General features: G+C 48.1%; 1 long non-coding RNA gene across 1 annotated transcript in view; it reads right to left on the bottom strand.

Moving 5' to 3' along the window:
• Positions 1-4,974: 4,974 nt before the first annotated feature.
• The window catches only part of LOC142829389 (uncharacterized), a 320,291-nt gene continuing 316,932 nt past the window's right edge, over positions 4,975-8,333 (bottom strand). Inside the window, exon 7 of the long non-coding RNA XR_012903778.1 lies at positions 4,975-5,082. This is a non-coding gene — a long non-coding RNA (uncharacterized LOC142829389). The remainder of the gene's footprint in view (positions 5,083-8,333) is intronic.

Raw genomic sequence — 8,333 nt, 5'->3', positions numbered from 1 at the left:
TAAAACAAATGGCTCTATTCATCACGGCATGACAACAGAAGCTTTCTCCTTCAATTAAAAACTACTATCACTGTGTATGGGTATGTCTACACTGCATTTCTCTTTCGAGAGAGGAATGCAAATGTAGCCAAGGGAAATTGCAAATGAAACGCGGATTTGACGCGGTTATTTTGAAAGACCCCCTTCTTTCGAAATAACCATTAGTAAAGGGGGTTCTTTCAAAATAACCACGTCTACACAGCGTTGTTTATTTCGAAATAGGGTATTTCAAAATAGCAGCCAGGCGCGATTATGCAAATGAAGCACGGGAAATTCAAATCCGCGCTTCATTTGCAATTTCACTTGGCTGCATTTGCATTCCTCTCTTAAAAGAGGACTGCAGTGCAGCTATACCCTAAGTGTGTATGGCGGGTGCTTATATGTCGCATATACAAGTTTAGGGATACCCTGTCTGGAAAAGGGGATGTGGCAATAACAGTTCTGTCTAACCGACAGCAACAAACATGCACTGCCATTGAGTGCAAAAGGAATATTGATTGGTCTTCAATTGCTGTGGTTCCAACACAGTCATGCAAAACTGCCACCCCCTTCACCCCATACAACCTAAGGAGGCAGGTCTTTGCAAATGGCCAAGAGCAAAAGATAAATCATCTGTTACCCTCTCAGTACTCAGGCTGCAGCAGTCCTCTCTCGCACCGCCCCTTCCTGGGGCAGAAGACCTTGAGAGAAGTCGAGCAGCTGCAAATCCCACAGACCTGACACCAAGCCGCAGAAGCACAGGGCTGGTGAATCTGACCCTCTCGCCTGTCTTCTCTGCTGCCGTGTCACTGGCATTCTTAACTGAGACTTTCTCACATCCCGGTACCTCTCTCAGTGACGACAGAGAAAGCTCATGGCTGGATCCTGGGAGCAAAACACTGTTAGCGGCATCTCCCTCGTCCTCTGCCACCCTTGGCGTTAGGGCAGGAGCCCTGCCGCTCCATCCAATCCTAGGTGAGCTCAGAGCCTGTGCCGCCCTGGAGAGACATCATGGCAGCAGGAGGGGGAAGTGATCATAGAATCATAGAATACTAGGACTGGAAGGGACCTCGAGAGGTCATCGAGTCCAGCCCCCCGCCCTCAAGGCAGGACCAAGCTCCGTCTACACCATCCCTGACAGATGTCTATCCAACCTGTTCTTAAATATCTCCAGAGAGGGAGATTCCACCACCTCCCTTGGCAATTTATTCCAATATTTGACCACCCTGACAGTTAGGAATTTTTTCCTAATGTCCAATCTAAACCTCCCCTGCTGCACTTTAAGCCCATTACTCCTTGTCCTGTCCTCAGAAACCAAGAGGAACAAATTTTCACCTTCCTCCTTATGACACCCTTTTAGATATTTGAAAACCGCTATCATGTCCCCCCTTAATCTTCTTTTTTCCAAACTGATGTTTATAAGCGTCTCTGCAGGCAAAGAGTTAAGCCCAGGCAGCTTTTCGTTATAAAAGTATATTGCAGCTCTGTACATTAGCTTTCCAAGCCTAGCTAAAGCCCTACCTCTAGAAAATGTTGATGCAACAGTTAAACTCCAAAGGGTTATGGGGACTTTGTACAGTATCACTTACACTGTGAGGTAGCTACTGATGGGCATGATCTATTCCACATAAACTCTATCCCTGCAGGTCTCCCTAGGAGTTTTCACATTGCTCCAACGTAGCAGCCAGCTCTGTCGAGGGCAGAAGCTGCAGCTATTCTTTGGCCTTTGGGGATGCAGGCCATGCAGAGATGCAGCCTCATGGCACAACTTTTTCGTCTTCTGTCTCCACGCTTTGCAGTGGCGGTTTAGCAATGGGGAAAACAAAGGCGAGTGCTGTTTGGTGTGAAGCCCAATGTGGCAGCAGCTCCCTGGTGTTTCTGGAAGGTGCCCCCAGTATACACTGAAGCTAAAGGACCACGTGTGTCATGGCTCTGCAGCTGAGTTCCACCCGCTCCCGCCTGAAATGCACTGGCACTGGCAAAAAGGATGGTCGTCTCCACCTGTTCCTATTGCAGAAAGCAAAAGGAGCAAAGGGCTTGACTCTCCTTCTCACTCTGGGGTAAATCAGGAAGGACACGTGTGATGCAAGTGAGTGAAGAACCCAGCTGATAATCTCGGGTGTGCTCCTGCGTGAAGGGGTTTAGAGACATCTGTTCTGATTCTAATGGGGAACCCTGCTGCAGAAAAATTGCCAAATGCTCAGTGCTGTTGCCGTCTAAGACTGAACAAATCTGGGGCTAAACTGGGTTAACACCAGATTTAGGGCTTGCCCCGGGGAAGCAGGTGCAATGTGCCTAGGATAACTGGCACGGAGCGGTAGATTGCTCTCTTTATTTTCACAGATCCATGTATGTAGCATTCTGCAGGAGGGATTCCAGATCTGCATTCTGGGATTTGTGCGCCATGTTGTGTGTACACACTGTTGGCAAGTACATGCCTAGCTCTGAATATTTAGACTCCCCTCTCCAAATAAGTGTAGGTCCATGCATCAATAAATGAAAGGCAGCTGTATAGCTATAGAGATGGATACAGATATAGATGGATAGATTTTACCCAATATTGAAAATATTTCCATTTACTAATTGAACCAGGTATAATTTATCTCAGAGGAGTAGCCGAGTTAGTCTGTAAGTATAAAAATAACAAGCAGTCCTGTGGCACCTTAGAGACTAACCAAACTATGTAGAATCATGAGCTTTCGTAGGAAAAACCCACTTCCTCAGATGAATTAGAGTGGAAATAACAGAAACCAAGAGAAATATATAACAGCAGCAGAAGTACCTGTCAATTGTCGGACCCGTGTTAATGAGGCTAATTAAGTGGGTTGGACATGTCCCATGCATAGCGTTTGATGTGAAAATGGAGATGATAAAGGCGGGAGAAATTGGCTAGTACATGTTAATACTGTGGGTGGGGAATATGCTTTCTTGTAGCTGTTTCACAATCCATACAGGCATCACAGGGAGAACTCTTTGGCCTCTGCTTTGGAGTACATTGGTTAAGATGACCGTCTGGCCTTCAAAATTGATGAACACCCTGAAAGAACCGGGAGAGCGGGATGGAACGTGCCCGTGTGAAGCAGAAGAGTGCAGTGGGGCCAGGTACTGTAGTGCTTAGTGAAGTGAAAGGCATGTCATAAACTGACTCCTCCACTGAAACATGGCCCCCCGCCAGCGGCAGGCGACTGCAGGAAAGCTAGAGCATGTCCCTTCCCTGCCACGCATGCCATCTGCCATAGCATGCTGCTTGGCGAAGGGCGGAACATGGCAGCGACTCAGAACTAAGTCTCTTGTAAATAAAGAGCTACATCTTCTCCCCACTTATAATTTTCTCTGTCTTCCTCACACCTGTTTCCTTTGCTGGGTTGGTCTAATTTAAGAAACCACAGATCCACCGGCGACTAGTTCAAAGACCAAGGAAAGTAAAGGCGTTGGTGAAATATGCTTGCAGACCATACCACCAAACCCCGTTCTCTGCAACTAACCAACGCATCAGCCTACGTGGATGGGCAACGCAGTACATGAGATGGTTTTAATGCAATAAATCAATTAGAAATATTTCAAGACTTTTGTATAATAATGTTGGCCTATAAAAAGGAAAAATAATGGCTACCTCCATTAACTAGCTATATGGGTAGACAAAGATATTCTCGTGTAAGGCTATTTTTTGGTATTGATATGGGGTCCAAGCCTGCACTGCATCATATTCCCATTTATATCAGCCCATCAGGGGAATAAAACATTTCCAAATCACCACTAACTGCACAGAGCAAAGCCACACCCACCCATCCTCTCTCACAGAAATTCACTCTCGTATATCTCTGAGCCTTTCACCTCCAGCCACGGCTGTGTGTCTGCTTCTGTCTGAAGCCCTTGATTCATTAGGTAAAAACCTGGCACCACTTCAAATCAAAGGCAACATTTCCACTGACTTCAACAGGCCACATATACATTACTGTGGGACAGCCATACCCTCACTGTGCATCCGGGGGCTCATCTAAACCCCTTTGAAATCAATGCTGTGGACTAGGAAACAGATGATCTAGTCTGACCTCCTGCATAACAGAAACCATGGAATGTCTCTCAGTGATTTCTGCTTGCAGCTCATAATCTCAAGAGCTACGGCCTATTTTTAGAGAGACGTGATTTAAAGATTTCAGTAATGGAGAGTCCACCTCACCCTTTGGTGTGCTGTTTGACTTGTCAAGGCCTCTCTTTGTTAATGGGGTTTTGAACTAGGTAGAGGGATGGATGGATGCAGGTATGAATAGACCTTTATTTCAACAAACACAGCTGAACAGGAGTGCTGATTGCAACATGGTGCGCTGGTTCCCGTTTGTTACCGGCGAGTCCGATTCAGCGCTTCCCAACGACACCCCTAGAAGGGAGGGGACTGTGGACAGTTTGCAACTGCTGGAATGCCCCTTTTGACCATCAATACTGATTATGATAATGGAAGCCTTCTTCCCAAAGGCTTTGTCAAATGTCGTTTTTTCTTTACATTGCTTCCCTTTCTTAGCAGGTTCATTTAAATAAAAGGGGGCATAATAAGTGAAGTGAAAAATCAAAGAAACTGAATTGTTCAAGCAGCTGTATAAAAACAGTGTGGCAGAAAATCAAACTGTCCTTTCTCCCTTTGCTTTGCTATTGATTTTAAGAGAAAGCAGCAGTTTGTTTTCCTGGTGTCCTTACTCATAAATTCCCTCTTCTGTAAGGATTAAAAACCTGCTCCATCACAAAGAGGCTCAATTCACGCACAGACACTTTACAGCCTTCGAAACAGACAGCGGGGCCCTCCCCCAATTCTTGGAGAGCTTGTGTTCTCTGTGCTAATTCATCAGATTCCCAAAGCCTTGCTCCCTTGCTGGGAGGAGGAGCCATTTCTCCATGCCTAGAGCACGTCAATGAAAGACAACATTTTGAAGGCGTTGCATAAAACGTGAGTGACTTACCAGGAATTGTTCCGCTCTAGCCGTGTGGCTCGGTAGTCAGCGGTCACAACATGGAAGACGGGAGGCATTGTTTGCATCCTGGCTCAGTGAGACGCTCGAGATTCTTGAAAGCCTACAATGAAAGGCAGCAAATGATGAATCGGTCTCAGCAAAGCTGGCATTGCACCTAGAAAGAGAACCACAATTGGCCTTCCCTTTCCTTTTATCCGGTCACTTCATCTCTCCCTCTGCCCATTTACAATGGTGACAGAGCCAAACAGTTTTAATTAAGAGCATTACACTGGAAGTCAGTCTAATTATTGGTTTCTAATTATTGGATTTTTTTGGTTAGTGCTTTTTTTTTTTTTACTTGATTGCTTTTGGGTAATGGCTTCTAATAACATCCGCTGCTACAAAAGCCATGTTGGCTGCCTACATGTACATTTCCCATTGTTCTGCCCGGAACAGATATTCCACCGCTTTGCTCATCTGAATGGGAGGGGCACACAAGCAAGCTCTTCCTTTCACAAATGGGAGCCTGGCTCTTGAATTCACGGCCGTGGCCCCAGTCCCCAGGGAGGTCTCTAGACACTGCCATCCTATCCATGTTCACTGCTGCTACTACAGAGGTCCCCTAGGTCACATTCACCAACTCCCATTTCAGGTAGCATTGGCACCCCAACCAGGCAGCACCTTGCTTGCTGCTGCCTAAGTCTCCAAGGGGAAGTCTGCAATGCAGATAAACCCCCGTAGCTGGCCCATGCCAGCTGACTCAGGCTGCTCAGTCGGGGTGTAGACATCCAGGTGCAGGCTGCAGCCTGAGCTCTAGGCTCCTGCCCCCTTGCAGGGTGCTCCAGCCCCCCACGCCAGCCCAAGCCCAGAGGGCTGCACTGCAATGAATTGGCGCCTTTCCCCACGCCAGTGGTGGGTGTCTGACTGCAGTGTACACATGCACTTCAGTTCTCGTGGTGCCCACATTTTCACTGGGGAAGTCCCTAAAGTACGTGTGGATTGCTTGCTGGGCGTGCACTCGGTCCTCACACCACCCAGGAGTGCGGTGTGGCCACATTACCCACCATCCCATAAAGTTTGTTTGCAGCCACCAGACCTGGCTCTCAGTGTTCTGTGCTGTTACTTAGCTCTAATTTCCTTCTACATGGCTCTGAGCGCCCAGCAAGCAGGGGCAGTGTTGGTGATGCTGCTAGACAATATCAACCTCCTGTGGTCCGGCAAATTCTCTGGTTCAGCACCGGTCAGGTCCCAATGTGCCAGGCTAGAGAAGTTCAACCCTCTGCCTTTGGGGCCCTGTGTGGGGATGTAAGGCCCTTGCTTGCAAGCTAGTGAATGCACCTGGGAAGGTGAGGAGCTAATTGGCTCCTGGCCAGAGGAGGCGGAGCTAAGCCATAGTCAGTAGGCTGACAAATTGATGGGCAGGCTACAGATGAGACCAGTCTCTGGCTGAGAGAAGGCCTGGGTTCGAGTCACAGACAGGGCAACAAGCCAGTGTAGGCTGCTGCGTGGGAAGCCTTGGCAGAGCAGAGAGCCCTACAGATGCCAGTGGGGGCAGAAAAATTATTCCGTTTTGTGTGGGCTTGGTTTTGATACCCCGGAAGGGGGCTGAACTTAAGGGGCTTGGCAGGACGGCTGCGCTGCCAGAGACCTGGCTCTAGAGACAGGCCTGCTGGAGATGCTGGAGCCAAAGTTTGCGGCAATGCCCTGAATTAACCCCAAGAGGTGCTAAGGGTGAGTCACCCTCATCGCTGGACTAATTGAACAGACCTGCTCTGAGCAGAGCGAAATCGCACATGAAAGAGCCCTGCCCCGGTACGGGGACCCCGCTTCCTCCTTGTTCTGTGCTAAACCGATGTCCTGGCTGAGAACCCGGAGTGGAGATAGACGCATCTCTCTGACCTGCGTTGGGGCTTAGGTCAGGCACTTCTCCACACCTCCTAGGATACGTCTAGACTGCAGGCTTTTTCAGAAGAAGCTTTTCCTGGAAGAGATCTTCTACAAAAGCTTATTTCGAAAGAGAGCGTCCAATGAAAAAAACATCGTTTTTTTTTAAAGATAGCATCCACATTGATTGGATGTGCTCTCGCATTTCAGTTGTGATTAGTACGGACAGAGTGGCCACCAGGGCTGCTGTGTTATTTCCTGGAGGCCTCTTCTTTCGAAAGAACCCCCTCTTCTGCGTCCACACACGCCTCTTTCCGGAAAAGGTTTCTTCCTCGTAGAATGAGGCCCAGCTCTATAACCCTTGGTTTGCACTGAGCGGCTGGTTACTTTGCAGAGAGTCGGATGCACAGAGAAATGACAGGGTCAGGCTGGACTGGAGAAGTCAGGGAGCAAAGGTTTACTCACAGTGACTTGCACCAACTGGCCTCCAACTTGCCTGAATCCACTTGCCACATCTTCCTAGAGAGATTATCTATGAGTACCAATGGGAGGGCAGTCAGTCACACAGATCATGGAACCATAGCACTGGAAGGGGCCTCAAGTGGGCATCAACTCCAGACCCCTGCCTTACGGCAGGACCAGGCACTGTCTAGATCATCCCTGACAGATGTCTGTCCAACCTTCCCCATCCACTGGTGAATGCAAAAACCACCATCACTCCCACTGGTGATTTCACAGACCTCCAGCCCGTCCGTAGCTAGTGCATAGATCACCTTCCCTTCCATTCACCATCACACGGCTCTCCTCTCTTCTCCAAGTTCAGGGGAGCTGGAGTTTGCCTGGACCACGTTTCCCCACTGAGACCACCTCCCCTTCCACTGGTGGCCACAGAGCATTCCTCTGCCAACAAGAGCAACTGCTGGCATGGGAAAGGACTACTAGCAAAGCACCACTAGTACGTTTAGCTTCCAGGAGTACAAGGTAGAAGCTGGAAGCAGAGAAGAGGAAACTGCACCATGTAACCATCCAGCTCTTCACAGGACACCAGTGAGTGCTCTGTGGACCCCACACGGTTTACCGGACACAGCACGTGGAGACAGTGCCTGCAAAAGGCAAGTATTCTCAACCTGTGCTATTTTTTTGCCACCCAAATCTAAAGCTTTGGTGGGTACATAAATCAGTTACCAAGCGTTTGTGAAATGCACATTCGCCGTGGAAGCCTGAGGTACAGAAATGGGTTGTGTGATTTATGTAAATCACAAAACTGCAAGTGCTTCAAAATTAAGCCACTAATCTTTAATGTAAGCATAATAAAATGTTGCAAAAGCCATTCATTGTGTGTAGCCTGACAAATGTCAGCTAGTAACTGTACAAATTACTTTATTTTTGGGTTTTGCCATCTGAAAGTGAGGAATGTGATCAGCCGGCTGGCTAATCCACAGAAAGGAAATAAATACCTGGGTTTTGTCATCTCCTAGTTTTAATTAT

This window comes from Pelodiscus sinensis, chromosome 5, assembly GCF_049634645.1.
Source record: "Pelodiscus sinensis isolate JC-2024 chromosome 5, ASM4963464v1, whole genome shotgun sequence".
NCBI lineage: Eukaryota > Metazoa > Chordata > Testudines > Trionychidae > Pelodiscus > Pelodiscus sinensis.
The sequence above is the reverse complement of the archived record's forward strand: the minus strand, read 5'-3'. Positions and strand labels throughout refer to the sequence as shown.